Here is a 17,353-nt window from a genome sequence, read left to right on the forward strand (position 1 = left end):
GTGTTATATAAATGCAGTTGTTATTATTATCAAAGTACTGTGTGTCCATGGTGACAAACCATAGTTGAGAAGAGTGTTATGAAAATACGAGTGCAACAAAGCACCGCAAGCGGTACTGGAGCGCCAAGTCTAGGTCAGAAAGGCTTCTTAAGCCATAAGACTCCTGAACAGTTTATCAAATGGTTACCCAGACTATTTGCATTTGCACCCCACCCCCCATTTTTACGCTGCTGCTACTTTCTGTTTATTATCCATGCATAGTCACTTTACATCAACCTACATGTACGTATTACCTCAATTACCTCAACTAACCTGTCACGTCCTGACCCTTGTAAGAGGTCATTTGCCATAGTAGAGCGGTCAGGGCGTGACAGGTGGGTTTGTTTTGTATGTATTTTGGGTTTTCTGTTTCTATGTGGGGTTTTCTAGTATTCTATTTCTATGTTTTGTTTTCCATGTTTTGGCCGGGTATGGTTTTCAATCAGAGGCAGGTGTCTTTTGTTGTCTCTGATTGGAAGCCATACTTGTTGGCTGTCGTTCTGTTATTTTGTTTAAGTCTTCTCGTCATCGATCGCTGTGACATAACCGGTGCCCCCACACATTGACTCTGTACTGGAACCCCATGTATATAGCCTCGCTACTGTTATTTTATTGTTGCTCCTTAATTATTTGTATTTTTTTAACTGCATTGTTGGTTAAACCTCTTCAGGATCTGCCTCTTTTTTTAAATGTTCACCTAAAATGACATACCCAAATCTAACTGCCTGTAGCTCAGGACCTGAAGCAAGGACATGCATATTCTTGATACCATTTAAAAGGAAACACTTTGAAGTTTGTGGAAATGTGAAATGAATGTAGGAGAATATAACACATTAGATCTGATTAAAGATAATACAAAGGAAAAACCATGTGTTTTTTTGTCCCATCATCTTTGAAATGCAAGAGAAAGGCCCTAATGTATTATTCCAAGCCAGGATGCAATTTAGATTTTGGCCACTGGATAGCAGCAGTGTATGTGTAAAGTTATACGCTAATCCTGCGAACCATTACATTTCTGTTAAAAATTTTGTATCAAGACTGCCCAAATGTGCCTAATTGGTTTATTAATAACCTTTGAAGTTCATAACTGTGCACTCTCCTCAAACAATAGCATGGTATTATTTCACTGTGCAGTTAGATTAACAAGAATTTAAGCTTTCTGCCAATATCAGATATGTCTATGTCCTGGGAAATGTTCTTGTTACTTACAACCTCCCAGAGTAAAGAGACAGAATGACTTACTTACAACACAAGTATGTACTGAATAGCTACTGGAAGAGCACAGATACTGCATAATACTATATGTCGCTGTTGAGGTAATATTTGGAGAAGTACACTACAGTGGTAGAGGAACAAGAACAGTGCAGGCATAGTCAGGCACCACACTGAGTGCTGTGAGATACAGATTCTTCCACACCTCGCCGTGTTCTGCCTGAGGGCTTCTCACAGGTACGATTTCTTACCCTCGAATCGGGAGCCGAAAATGAGAAATCTCCAAATTAGAGGCACAGAGTCGTGTCTGAGCCTGACCCCGGCTTCTCACCTCCCATTTTCTTGGACCTGTGAACGCTCTGCCACGTCGCTTGGGCAGGCAGGCAGATCCATGGCCCTGGACTTGCTCTCCTCTCTTGTGTGATCTGAGGTATGATCTCTTTCCATTTGTCTCTCTCTTGTTTCTTTCTCATCTCTCTCACTTTCTCTGGTTGTGAATGTCTATAGATTCGTGCTGTAATCTATTGTATCAGTGGGTGCTACTGCACCTACAGTAAATAAACCTTATCCTATATAAAACATTTCAAATTATAAATAAATTACAAAAAAAGGGATTCGGGACATTACATAATAGACAAATATCAAGCACAGAATAGGTTTACTTAAAATGTATTAATAGAGTACTGTCAGTTGTACATGATTGATACAGTGCCTTGTAAAAGTATTCATTCCCCTTGGCGTTTTTCCTATTTTGTTGCATTACAACCTGTAATTTAAATTGATTTTATTTGGATTTCATTTAACGGACATAAACAAACTGGTCCAAATTGGTGAAGTGTATCGAAAAAAGTGACTTGTTAAAAAAATAAAAAGTAAAAAGGTCAGGGACAAAGTTGTGGAGAAGTACAGATCAGGGTTGGGTTATAAAAAAATATCTGAAACTGAAATACTACTAATACTAAAGCAACACTCGAGTGGCTTAAGGGGAAACATTTAAATGTCTTGGAATGGCCTAGTCAAAGCACAGACCTCAATCCAATTGAGAAACTGTGGTATGACTTAAAGATTGCTGTACACCAGCGGAACCCATCCAACTTGAAGGAGCTGGAGCAGTTTTGCCATGAAGAATGGGCAAAAATCCCAGTGGTTAGATGTGCCAAGCTTATAGAGACATAACCCAAGAGACTTGCAGCTGTAATTGCTGCAAAAGGTGGCTCTACAAAGTATTGACTTTGGGTGGGTGAATAGTTATGTACGCTCAAGTTTTCTGTTTTTTTTGTCTTATTTCTTGTTTTTCACAAGAAAAAATATTTTGCATCTTCAAGGTGGTAGGCATGTTGTGTAAATGTAACGCCCTGGCCATAGAGAGGGGTTTTTTTGTTCTTTATTTTGGTTAAGCCAGGGTGTTACATTGGGTAAGCGTTCTATGTTAATTTTTCTATGTTTTTGTATTTCTTTGTTTTGGGCCGTGTGTGGCTCCCAATCAGGCACAGCTGAAGTTCATTGTTGCTGATTGGGAGTCACACATAAGGAGCCTGTTTTTCCTTTGGGTTTTGTGGGGGATTGTTTCTGTTTTGTATTGCACCTGACAGTACTGTTTGGCTGTCGGTTTTCTTGTTTTGTATATTGTTCTTTCGTCCATTAAATTACGTCAATGATGAACACTAACTCCGCTGCACCTTGGTCTACTCTCTCTCCCGACAGCCGTTACAGAATCCCCCACCAACAACGGACCAAGCAGCGGAGGAAGGAGCAGCACAAGGAGGGGATGAAGCAGCGTGCTCGGGAGGTCATGGCATCCTGGTCGCTGGAGGTGTTGGAGTCCAGGATTGACTGGACATGGGATCAATTATTTGACCACTGCAACAACCTGCCGAGGGAGAGCGACGGACACGGGAGGCAGCCCCAAAACATTTTTTGGGGGGGCACACGGGGAGTTTGGCGGAGTCAGGCGGTAGACCTGAGCCAACTCCCCGTGCTTACCGGAAGCAGAGCGGTACTGGTAAGGCACTGTGTTATGCTATGGAGCGCACGGTGTCCCCAGTGCGCGTTGACAGCCCGGAGCACTACATTCCAGCCCCCCGCAAGTGCCATGCGAGAGTGGGCATCGAGCCAGGGCGGATTGTGCCAGCTCAGTACGTCTGGTCTCCGGTGCGCCTCCTCGGTCCAGGTTATCCTGTACCGGCTCTGCGCACTGTGTCTCCAGGGCGCTGGGAGGGCCAAGTTTGCCCAATGCCTGCACTCCGCCCGTGCCGGGCCAAAGTGGGCATTCAGCCTGGAGTGTGGGTAAATAGCCTACGTACCAGAACTCCAGTGCTCCCCCACAGCCCGGTTTATCCTGTGCCTCCTCCGAGGACCAGGCCTCCAGTGGGTCTCCCCATCCTGGTCAGTCCGGTGCCTGCTCCACGGACCAGGCCTCCAGTGGGTCTCCCCATCCTGGTCTCTCCTGTGCCGCTTCCACGGACCAGGCCTCCAGTGGGTCTCCCCAGCCTGGTGAGTCCAGTGCCTGCGCCCAGAGCCAGGCCTCCTTCATGTCTCCCCAGCTTGGTGAATCCTGGGCCAGAGCCGCCAGAGCCGCCCGCCAGTCCGGAGCCGCCAGAGCCGCCCGCCTGTCCGGAGCCGCCAGAGCCGCCCGCCTGTCCCGGGGCCGCCAGAGCCGCCCGCCAGCCGGGCACAGCCATCGACGCCCACCAGCCGGGCGCAGCCATTGCCGCCCGCCAGCCGGGCGCAACCATCGACGCCCGCCAGCCGGGCGCAGCCATCGCCGCCCGCCAGGCGGGCGCAGCCAGGGTCGCCAGCCGGGCACAGCCAGGGTCGTCCGCCAGCCGGGCGCAGCCAGGGTCGCCCACCAGTCCTCCGGCGCGGCCAGGGGCGCCACCTAAGTGGGTGAAGCCGAGGGTGGAGTGGAAGCCACGTCCCGCACCTGAGCCGCCGCCGTAAGAAGGCCCACCCGGACCCTCCCCTTCAGAGTCAGGTTTTGCGGCCGGAGTCCGCACCTTGGGGGGGGGGGGGGGGGTACTGTAACACCCTGGCCATAGAGAGGGGTTTTTTGTTCTTTATTTTGGTTAGGCCAGGGTGTTACATTGGGTGGGCGTTCTATGTTAATTTTTCTATGTTTTTGTATTTCTTTGTTTTGGGCCGTGTGTGGCTCCCAATCAGGCACAGCTGAAGTTCATTGTTGCTGATTGGGAGTCACACATAAGGAGCCTGTTTTTCCTTTGAGTTTTGTGGGGGATTGTTTCTGTTTTGTATTGCACCTGACAGTACTGTTTGGCTGTCGGTTTTCTTGTTTTGTATAGTGTTCTTTCGTCCATTAAATTACGTCAATGATGAACACTAACTCCGCTGCGCCTTGGTCTACTCTCTCTCCTGACAGCCGTTACAGTAAATCAAATGGTACAAACCCCCCAAAACCCTATTTTAATTCCAAGTTGTTAGGCAACAAAATAGGAAACATGCCAAGGGGGGTGAATACTTTCGCAAGCCACTGTACATCATGGCAGTAGCATAGCATACTGTGTATAATTTTAAATTGTTAACTTCCAGTAATATGAGGTCACAGGGGTGAACGCTTCTGGTTTTCATCCTCTCCTTCTAATCAGGGACCGATTCAGATCTGGGACACCAGGAGAGTGCAAATTACTACCAGGTAGAAACGAAAAAAGTGTTTCGGCCCTCCAGGACCGGAATTGAGCAACCCTGGTTTATCATTAAAGGCAAATATTATTTTGAGACGGCAGCAACAAACAACGTGAAACCTCAAACTTCTGTTAGCCTTGTCTTGACATCAATCAACCTCTAAGTTATACCACATTTCCAACTTTTATCAATCATTTAATCATTGGGTCCCATATGAAGACAATGACTTTGAAGAAAGAGAGTTCAGACAGATATAAACTGTCCTGCTGGGTTCCAGGACTGTGAAAGGATTGGGACATACAGACCCATTACGGGATATGTCCTGTTAGTGGCTCCAGGAGTGCTACTTTGGCTTTGGACGAGGCAGGCTGGCCGCAGGAGGGTTTTTAACATCAGCCCTTCTATTCAGTCCAGTTTGTGGTGAGAGAAAATGAGAGGAGCGGAGAAGAGAGGAAAGGAAAGTAAAAGAAGAGAACATTTTCAAAGAAAAGGAGAGGTGGTGCTAGGGGACCTGGGCGGCTTGTGTGACACGGCCTATCTGCACTCCGTTAGTGCTGGATGGATGAACTCCATCCACTGTGCCCGGGGAGAGGGGCCGCAGACTGCCTCTGCACCAGTGTGGTAGGCAAGAGAACGATGGGGTGTGGAGTGGTGCTTGTTGTGGTTGGAGGTGGTGGGGGTTTAGTAAAGAAAGTGTGTATCATTGGACCCTGCTGGTACACGGGCCCTGGAACCACCACAGCAGTTATTTGAGTACGGCCCGAGGCTAAACGCGGCACCTTTGACAGTGCCCGTGGTGCCAATATAGCGCCGGGCTGGCAGACACTTCTGCTACATTACACACCAAATGCTTGTCTATATTCATGCTGATTGAGATGAAGCTATTGGGAAGGAGCATTCTTACTACACACAGAGCTCATGCTAAGGAAACAACTGTTTGACATTATCAAAATGCTAATACCTGGTATTACACAATTTGCCATTTATTTAGCATTTTTTTGCTATGGTAAATTTAGCTAAACTGATTTTTGTAAGAAATATAATGCTCAATGTAAATACCATAGCCCTGCAATTGTACAATACCGCCACCATCAGTTGTCAGTCATCTGAGTTGAATCCTCACCACCAAACTTGCTTGAGTTAAAGTTATGAGCAATGAGTAATACATTTATATTTGAGAACGGATGAGAATCACACAGGCCGTACCTCCCTCTGCGTTTGAGGAGCACTCTCAGAGCAGACAAAACACCTGTCCTAGACACCTTCATTGGTGTGGGACTGCATCACTTCTATTAATTAAACCCAACAAATGCAACTCAGAAGAATTAAATATGCTCCGTCTTTGTTTCTTTTTATACATTTCAAAATTAAAAGAAGTCTCAACGATATGCTGATTAATTATTATCTTCTTTCTTTCTCTTTTCTATCTATCTATCTATCTCTCTCTCTCTCTCTGTCTGTCACTCTCTCTCTCCCTCCCCTCTCTCTCTCTCTCTCTCTCTCTCTCTCTCTCTCTCTCTCTCTCTCTCTCTCTCTCTCTCTCTCTCTCTCTCTCTCTCTCTCTCGCTCTCTCTTACTCACTCTTTGTCCTGTTTTGAATGTCTTTAAATTTGAGTTTTCCATCCAGGGTTACATTGCTGTATGCATTACTAATTTCTTAAAACTGCATTGTTGGTTAAGGGCTTGTAAGTAAGCATTTCACTGTAAGGTCTACACCTGTTGTATTTGGCGCATGTGAAAAATAACATTTGATTTGATGTGATTAACATTATGCACCCTTCAGCTTAAAATAAAATGTATGTACCATACAACAATCCTTAAATGAGACATTCAAGATATGCTTAGAATTGATTTCACATGAATTGTCAAAGGATTTCAACTTTAGGCAGAATTGTTCTACATTAAGTAGAAATGTTCACGTTCTGTGATCCTAGTGAAATACTGTGCATGACATATTGCATTTGACAGTGAAACAATGGTGTAGATAAACCTATAGAATAGAGTGCAAGTACATTCAGCATGCTGACTTTTTGCCTTAGGCGAACTCGACAGGCCGAGTTAGAGGGCAACTGCACTGTGGCGTTAATGAATGGCCACACGTGGTACAGAATATATGAACATTTACTTCTTGTCTTAGGTCTATCTTTAGTTCTGAGAAAGGCTGTTTCACCTCAGTTTTCACACCTTAGGAACAGTAGCTGAACTTGCTAAGATAAGCACTCACTCTATTTCAGCTGGAGGCATGCTTCACGTCATCAAACTGCTGTACTTGGCAGGCCAGATGCACACACTGACCTTTACATATCATTGAGTGTTAACCTGGATAGGACAAACAGAGATCTTTATATCACGGAGGTTCAAATGTGAAAAAACTGTATGTCTGAAATGTTAGTCCAATTTTTGTTTGATTAGCATATCACTTCAACTCTAACGTGATTGTCCAATTTTGGATCTCTGTATGTTCTCTATATTATTTATTTGTTTTGTGCAAATATCTCTACCATGTAACATTGAAGACAACACCCACCTCACTATATCCATCCTGTGTTGCTTCAGGTTTGACTATGTTTAGATCTATAATCATGATGTGCATCACTTGAATAAGCGTAGTTAAGTGTCAGGGTTAAAGACTTCCCATTGATTCGAAAACAGAATGAATATTTGCCAGCTTCGATAGTTCACTTCAGCAGCCATTGTCGCTAAAGAAATTGGCATCCACACACACAAATACATCTATGTTAACCATTGTTAACCAATGATGGATTACTCTCATTGCCTTGAACAACATACATGAAATCAATTTCAGCTTCCATAAAGCCACCATTGTGGAGTGGACCTGTAGTAATTACGCTAGCCTCCATTGAAGGCAGCCATTTAGCCGCATGGCGCTGGCCTGTGCCTCTGTTAGTTGATCTCATTTACTGGCACTAATTAGCTTTGCTACGATTCGCCGACACTTGGCGTTAACACAGGACAGGAGCCACCACTTGGCGTTAACACAGGACAGGAGCCACCACTTGGCGTTAACACAGGACAGGAGCCACCACTTGGCGTTAACACAGGACAGGAGCCACCACTTGGCGTTGACACAGGACAGGAGCCACCACTTGGCGTTAACACAGGACAGGAGCCACCACTTGGCGTTAACACAGGGCAGGAGCCACCACTTGGCGTTAACACAGGACAGGAGCCACCAGTTGGGATGACAAACAGGGCTATCTGTTGAAGGAGTGTAGGGAGGTTCTGCCCCCTCAATCTGCCTCCCTCCCCCCAGTCAATGACAGCTGGGACAGCACAGAGGGCACGACTGGCCCCCATTCACTGCATTCAGCGTGCTACCCAGGGCCGCACAATAGCGCCTGCCTTTTCCATTTGCATGAGCAACTCCCTTTCTACCCCTGTCATAATTGGACATTCTCCCCTTTCCGCCAGACCTGCGGGGTTGTAGTAGCCTATGGAGTTCAGAGTTGTTTTGGGCAATGCATTTGAGATCTTTATGTGTTGTGCGTTGAGACGATTGTCGTATCTTTTATTAGCGTGATGAAGATGAGGAGTGAGAAAACTTAAATGCTGAGTTTACTTCCGTAGCCTGTATGTCAGTTGCCAATGTTGTGAGTGATGCCCATGGGATCATTCGTGTGTTAGTTTGGACTAATGAATATGACACAGGATGTTACTTATCTTCTAAGAAAATCTAGTACTTGCAATATAAAATCCTGCAGAGCTCTTTATTAAACAGTCTATGTGAAAAATAACTTCTCCTTTTTTATTAACCTTTTACTGCAGTGGGCTAAATCAGGGTAACACGGAGTGATTCTTGGTGTTCTTAAAGAGATCTACTGTTAAACAAAGTATACAGTACACCTCACACACATGGTTATTGGCTTAAAAAAAAAGAAGACACCATATGTCAGATATAAATCAAATCAAATCAAATTGTATTTGTCACGTGCGCCGAATATAACAGGTGTAGACCTTACAGTGAAATGCTTACTTACAAGCCCATAACCAACAATGCTTTAAGAAGTTTAGAGAAAAAGTGGAGTAAAAAATTTATAAATAAAAAATAGAAAATAGAAAATAAAACAGCAGCAGTAAAATAACAAGCGAGGCTATATACAGGGGGTACCAGTACAGAGTCAATGTGCGGGGGCACCGGTTAGTTGAGGTAATTGAGGTAATATGTAGGTAGAGTTAAAGTGAATATGAATAGATTATAAACAGAGAGTAGCAGCAGTGTAAAAGAGGGGTCTGGGTAGCCCTTTGATTAGCTGTTCAGGAGTCTTATGGCTTGGGGGTAGAAGCTGTTAAGAAGCCTTTTGGACCTAAACTTGGCACTCCGGTACCACTTGCCGTGCGTAGCAGAGAGAACAGGATATCACTAGGGTGGCTGGAGTCTTTTACAATTTTTAGGGCCTTCCTCTGACACCACCTGATATAGAGGTCCTGGATGGCAGGAAGCTTGGCCCCAGTGATGTACTGAGCCATATGCACTACCCTCTGTAGTGCCTTGCGGTCGGAGGCCACGCAGTTGCCATACCAGGCAGTGATGCAACCAGGCAGGATGCTCTCAATGGTGCAGCTGTAGAACCTTTTGAGGATCTGAGGACCCATGCCAAGTCTTTTCAGTCTCCTGAGGTGGAATAGGTGTTGTTGTGCCCTCTTCACGACTGTCTTAGTGTGTTTGGACCATGATAGTTTGTTGGTGATGTGGACACCAAGGAACTTGAAGCTCTCAACCTGTTCCACTACAGCCACGTCGATGAGAATGGGGGCGTGTGTTCAATTTTGAGTTTGCATTCAATATTGCACTTTTTATACATCACAAAAGACTGAAATATAACAAAATAGTTTGACACCAGCAAAGCACCCCCACACCATCACACCTCCTCTTCCATGCTTCACGGGGGGAACCACACATGCGGAGATCATCCGGTTGAAACCAAAAATCTCACATTTGGACTCATTAGACCAAAGGACAGATTTGGACCAAAGGACAGTCATTAGACTAATGTCCATTGCTCGGGTGTCTTGGCCCAAGCAAGTCTCTTCTTCCCAAGCAAGTATTTTAGTAGTGGTATCTTTACATCAATTCGACAATGAAGGCCTGATTCACGTAGTCTCCTCTGAACAGTTTATGTTGAGATGTGTCTGTTACTTGAACTCTGCAAGGCATTTATTTGGGCTGCAATTTCTGAGGCTGGTAACTCTAATGAACTTATCCTCTGCAGCAGTGGTAACTCTGTGTCTTCCTTTCCTGTGGCGGTTCTCATGAGAGCCAGTTTCATCATAGCTCTTGATGGTTTTTGCGACTGCACTTGAATAAACTTTCAAAGTTCTTGACATTTTTCGTATTGTTGGTTAAATAAAGGTTAAATAAAAAATAAAATAAAACCTTCATGTCTTAAAGTAACGATGGACTGCCGTTTCTGTTTGCTTATATGAGCTGTTCTTGCCATAATATGGACTTGGTCTTTTACCAAATAGGGCTATCTTCTGTATATCACCCCTACCTTGTCACAACCCAACTGATTAACTCAAACGCATTAAGAAGGAAATAAATTAACAAGCCACACCTGTTAATTGAAATGCATTCCAGGTGATTACCTCATGAAGCTGGTTGAGAGAATGCCAAGAGTGTGCAAAGCTGTCATCAAGGTAAAGGATGGCTACTTTAAAGAATCTCAAATCTAAAATATATTTGGATTTGCTTAACACTTTTTTTGGTTGCTACATGATATGTGTTATTTCATAGTTTTGATGTCTTCAATATTATTTTACAATGTAGAAAATAGTAAAAATAAAGAAAAACCCTTGAATGAGTCCAAACTTTTGACTTGTACTTTTTTTTTTACAATAACTCAAATAGAATAGTGTAAGGTGTTGAAAAGAAAAAATAATGTATCCATTGATTTGTTGTATGATGGTGGCCACCACCCATGCCTCTACACATCGGTGAAGAACAATTTCAAAGAGAACCAGAGAAAGATGGAAACACCCACCCACACCAGAGACACCCTTTGTTTTGAGTGCTTACCATTCTCTCACTCTCTGCACACTTCACTGTATGTTCTAGGTCACTTCAAATAATAGATTTTGAACCTTTTCTTATTTCTGTCAAGCACCCTAAAAGTGTTTGAGAAACTGTCTTATTTACCAACAGAGCATTCATTTACTTCTTATAATTAGTCCCATTGAAAGAAAACAAAGAAGTGAAAGATCTTAAGCTTCACAGTGTGTGTTCCCTTGCTTTACAATGAAGCAGACAAGAACACGACAAGATCCAAAACCTGCAACCCTCCCAGTCCAACCCATCCCTAGTGAAGGTGAGCCATGTGTTCCGGGTCAGGGCAGCAGTAGGTCATTTCCATAAGGTGGCAATTGTGCAGGTGGTGGAGGGGCTAGCTGTAGCTGTAGTGGTGCAGCAGGCCGAGGCGAGGTGCCGTGTGGGGCAGATGGACCTGTCTTGCACTGACCGAGCATCCCTGTACCACGCTGGGAGACCAGGAGGGGGCCGGCCAAGCAGCCTCCCAGAAAGGGGTGCATCCCACTGAGACCCTGGCACCCAGCCCTTGCCAGCCTTGGCCTGCACCCATCCCCATCCACCACCACCCACCCCCAGAAGAAAAAAAACGCTGACCAAGCCCTCCGGGTGTATAGGCCTAGCCTCCTGGGCTCTCAATGCCCCAGACTACAAGCTGGTCCTGAGGCGGGCCATGCCAAGTGTGGATGCCAGGGTTGGATGTTGGATGGCAAGGGAGAGGAATTACAGTACCATTGCGATTTCGGTTTCAGTTTTGACATTAGGATCTCTTACCAACCCTCCAGTTGTCTCCATTAAACACCACTCCAATAAAGACCTTTTGTATTTTTTGCACATCTTTTTTCTTTCTTTCTTGTTTATTATTTGGTCCTGATTTTTTTATTTTTTTTTATAATAAAAGCAATGATTAAACACTTTCTTCAGCTTTTAAGGACGTATTACTATTTATTTGCTTTCTCTACACGTACGGTAATTTTGGGTTATGTGGCAAACACACATCTTGCGAGGTGCAATTTCCTGGCTATGTGCAAACAAGGCAACACAGAAACAAACATAGAGACCAAGCAAAAACAAACCATACAAGGCCATGTTGATAAAGTCCTGAATGTAACACAGGCCAGATATTTCATACAGTAAAAGGAATATTCCAGTGATGCCTGCTAATGTACTTGGGTGAGCTCCCCTTTCCTTCACACTAGCAGACCCCCTTATGACCACCCCATTAAAAGAGACCTGAACTCAGCTCCTACTGTGTGAGCATGTATGAGCTCGTGAGAGTGTGTATCGTGGTATAGTATGGGTGGGGACCCCAGTCGAGTAGCCCCTCCAAATCTTCTCAATCACTTGATTCAATTTGCAGTCACATTTATAAAGGATTACGGAGAACAGATCTTACTGTAGACTAGTTGGTAAGTGTCCTTACAAACCTCTATGAGTGGGGTTGTTGGACAATGGACCATAAATGGATCATAATTGAGCATATGAGAATGTACTATAATAGGTTAAATACCTGCCATTTGTACTTCCTTTGATGTTTTCTCACTTCCATCTTGATGCCAATTAAGCCTTGTGATGACGAAAAGATCATGTGATGGGGAAAATTAGGTGTGAAGAAATCGTATAATGTTCTAACTGTAGGTTAACCTTTACTAAATGATAATACAGAAGGGTTGCTAATGAGCGCTTTTCACCAGAGCCAAATATTCTACAATAAATCAGAATATTGGTCTTTGTGGAGAGCATTTTTTATTTTGGCCTTCCCTGGAGTGTCTGTTTGAAACAAGATGTGTAGGAAGATCTCTCCTCAATCTCTGTCCATTTCTGTTCTATCTACATCGTTAGTGTTCCTCCCCCTTATAGGTCATACACTGTCGTTATTGACACAAAACCCAAAATGGAGTCATGGTCAGTGTTACTTGCCTATGAAGTGTTACTGTTTGTAAACATGCTGATTGTCATAAGATTTTTTTTTTTTTTTAAATGGTTCAGTAAAAGGCCTTACTGGCAACTACTGTGCTGCTTCTCAGCCTGAAGACACATTGCTGTATAAGAGTGGTGGGAAACGTGACTTCCTGTGTAGCTAACCACACCATACATACTGTAGCTATCGGCAAGCCCAAGAGAGGTGGAAAACTCACCGAAAAAAGTTGGTCGAAAATGTGTTCACGTGTTCATGACAAATCTTTAAACGATTTGTAGTCATTGTGTCATTGTTGTTACTGTACAGTGCATGACGCCTTCTAGCAAACATCCGAATACTAAAAACCCCAAACAGTGAATAGGACTATCCGGCGTATCGACAGTTGTTTAACAGAGCAAGCGGCTTGACGGGAGCTTGTGATCATGTTAGCAGAACAGGGTTTGTGAATATTGAGTGATTCCTTTGACAGGATATCTCTGATTGAAATATGGATAAGCTTACCTTTGCTACCCTGTGGCTCATTCAAATAGGGAAGGAGGGATAGAGAGAGAGAAAGAGAGAGAGAGAGAGAGAGCGAGAGAGATGGAGAAAGAGATAGAGACGAGGCTGAAGTAGATAGTCTCCAGAGATTCCTCCTCCTCTCCGATGATGAGTCTACTTTAATCCATGAGGACAACTGCGACTCATTTCAAAGTAAGATTGGAAGATTTGATTTCACTTTTGAATATGAGAGAGAGACAGAGAACCCCCCCAAATAAGTGCTGATGGAATTGGCTTTGGTGCATTAGATATTCGGCAGCCATCGGACCATGACCATGAGGGATCTGGTGTTTTGTCGCATCGTACATGCTGAGCAATATAGGATTGTGCACTGCAAACCTCCACTGCTGTGGACAAGCATGCCACCAAGGCCTTGATCTCTTCCTTTCCTTTTGCAGGTGCTTAAAACAGACAGGTGACCTTTGGCTCTCATGTGTTGCAAACACGTTTTTGAAACTACAGAATTCAGTGGGTCAGTGGTCCAATGCAACATAGGGCATACAGGCCGTAGGACTTGATAGCGTAAGGACAGAGCAAAGCTGAGGAGGTGTCCTCGCCTGGTCCAGGCTGCGAGTAGGATGTGTCTGTGTTTACATTAGCCCTCAAGTGTTTTCCCCCATGGCGCTCCATCCAATTCTCCTCAACAAGAGAAAATGAGAGACTAGCATAGAAGCGAGTGAGGACCATGAATGAAGGGGGTACAAATTGACATGTGGCGTTTTGTGAGGTGAGTGCACAACCTCTCGGCCGGCAATTACCATTCGCTAATGAGTGCCTTGCGTTTGTCTCTCTCTGTTTCTCCTTCTCTCTCCCTCCGCGGTCCCCTTTTCTCCCCGCCAGCTTTGTGGAGGCCCGCAGTGGCCACTGGACCATAGGTGTGCCGTTAATGGGGAGGCGCACATAGCAGTAATTAAACCAGCAGGGGGGCTTGTACGCACCCTTGACGCACCCCACTCCTCCAAAACTCCTCCCTCCCTCCCCCTTTTCAATCCCCTCCGCCGAATTGATCATTGTGCCGGAGCCAGTTTTGCCCCCAGCAGTTTTGTCACATTCTAATGACAGCTTTCAGAGAGGCAAGGCCTGTGTCCCTACCAGTACTGGGACCAGTTGGGGCCAATCAGTGTCTCTCACTCACACACAAACCCTTTCCCCAATCAGCCTCACATGTAACCATACACACACACACACACACACACACACACACACACACACACACACACACACACACACACACACACACACACACATAAACACACATAAACACACACACACACACACACACACACACACACACACACACACACACACACACACACACACACACACACACACACAAATCCTCCCATCCTCACCACATCCCTCCAGCTGCTTCTATCCTCTCCTAAAGAAAATACTAGGTGTTGAAACATCACTCAGGGTTGTTTTGAAGTCCTGTCCATGATGAGCCCTTTAAATGGACTGTGTAAAATTCAACACGTGATCTTATTTTATTGCATTTTAAGGCTACCTGTACATATGCCAATTCTAACAAAACATGAAAAAACAATAACTCGCTTAAGTTCTTGTGCTTATTAACTGTGTGCTAAAATCAAGTGAACTGCATATTGCAATATTTTACTATGAAAACATGTTCAGGCAACTTTGTATCGTCAATAGACCACTCAATGGTTGTGAAATTGAAAAATCACATTCAACTACATAGTCGTGTGTAATCTGTATTGATTCAGTAGTGTTCTAAATCCGTGTTCTGATTAGACAGGGCTATCTGAATGGTCTTGATGGTCCCTACCCCAGAGCGGTACTCAGCAGGCTAACACAACCCATGGGGAACGTCTCTCACATTCGCTGATTGCTCTTACGTTGTGTGTGTACTGACGACAACAGTGGAGAGTCACTATGGAGCTAATATTGTAGGCCAAACCGCACTGTACTTATTCACTGTGGACATTAAAATGCGTTTTAAGTGAGTGTTTGGGTTTGTTTGTGTTTATTGATGTACTTGGGTGTACTTGTTCACATATTTTCAACGAGTTGAAGAGAATGATTCTTCTATAAGATTTTTATCAGTTTGATGAGCTCCTGTACACAGTAATTTAGTCAATAATTTTGTTTTGAATTAGCAAGGTTTGGTTTGCTTGACATTGCCTATTTTAGTTTTACTTGATTTGCCATATTTACCACGCTTGATTTTGATTATGGTGCCAGGAAGCAAAAGGTTACAGGAAATGCCATGAGTAGTAGCGACCAACAGTGTTCTCCCTCTGTACACCTTCTCCACTCCACACTGAGCAGAGGCTATTATTGTTACTGGTGTAGCAGTCACCAGTATATAATTAAAATAACCGCAGACATCGAGGTGTTTGTAAGGCATTAGATGCCTCTCTAGGCCACGTTTTGCATCGTTTCCTGCCCTGCTCGGCTCAACCCCTTTATCTCTCAGACCCCCTTGAGTATGGCGTTTTACATTTCTGTTTGTAAAACTGTCAACACTTCCACTGGCTGTACTAACGTGTGATTTAGCGCCGACAGAGAGGAGGGATAGAGAGTGAGAGAGAGACAACTGCATGAGATCTTGCACATTCTGAAAGTGGAATCTTTTTTTTCTATCCCCAAGAAGATGCCTTGTTATGTACAGTGTATTGTGTTCTCTCACCCCCATAAAAGCATTCTGTTGTCTTTCTCTCTTCTTTATGTTTCCTTCTTTTGTTTTGATCTATGATGAATCTATAATGAATGATTTTATTCCAAGTGTTGATATACAGTGCCTTCAGAAAGTATTCACAACCCTTGATCTTTTTTGGCGATTTTGTATCACTGGACTGGCACTATGTTTTAGAATTTTTTTACAAATTAATAAAAAAATGAAAAGCTGAAATGTCTTAAGTCAAAAACTATTAAACTCCTTTGTTAAGGCAAGCGTAAATAAGTTCAGGAGTAAACCTTTGCTGAACATGTCACATAATAAGTTGCATGGAATCACAATAATAGTGTTTAACATGATTTTTGAATGTCTACCTCATCTCTGTACCCCACATACAATTAATTATCTATAAGGTCCTTCAGTCGAGCAGTGAAATTTAACAACAAAGACCAGGGAGGTTTTCCAATGTCTCGCAAAGAAGGATACCTATTGGTAGATGGGTAAAAGTTTAAAAAAGCAGACATATACATTTGAGCATGGTGAAGTTATTAATTACGCTTTAGATGGTGTATCAATACACCCAGTCACTACAAGATGCAGGCATCCTTCCTAACTCAGTTGCCGGAGAGGAAGGAAACCCTGATTTCACCATGAGGTCAATGGGGATTTTAAAACAGTTACATAGTTTAATGGCTGTGATAGGGCAAAACTGAGAATGGATCAACAACATTGTAGTTACTCCACAATACTAACCTAATTGACAGATTGAAAAGAAGGAAGCCTGTACAGAATAAAAAATATTCCAAGACACGCATCCTGTTGCCACAAGGCACTTAAGTAACAACACATTACTGAGTACCACTCTCAATTCTTTCAAGCATGGTGGTGGATGCATCATGTTATGGGTATGCTTGTAATCGTTAAGGACAGTTTGTCAGGATAAAAAAGAAATGGAATGGAGCTAAGCAATGGCAAAATCTGTTTCAGTCTGCTTTCCACCAGAGATTAATTCACCTTTCAGCAGAACAATAATCTAAAACACAAGGCCAAATCTAAACTGTTGCTTACCAAGAAGATAGTGAATGTGCCTGAGTGGCCCAGTTACAGTTTTGACTTTAATCTGCTTAAAAATCAATGGCAAGGCCTGAAAATGTCTGTCTAGAAATTATCAATAACCAATTTGACAGAGCCTGAAGAATTTGGAAAAGAATAACGGGCAAATGAATCCAGGTGTGGAAAGCTCTTAGAGACACCCAGAAAGACTCACAGCTGTAATCGCTGCCAAATGTGATTCTAACATGTATTGCCTGAGCGGGTT

This window comes from Salmo salar, chromosome 27, assembly GCF_965601325.2.
Source record: "Salmo salar chromosome 27, fSalSal1, whole genome shotgun sequence".
Lineage (NCBI taxonomy): Eukaryota > Metazoa > Chordata > Actinopteri > Salmoniformes > Salmonidae > Salmo > Salmo salar.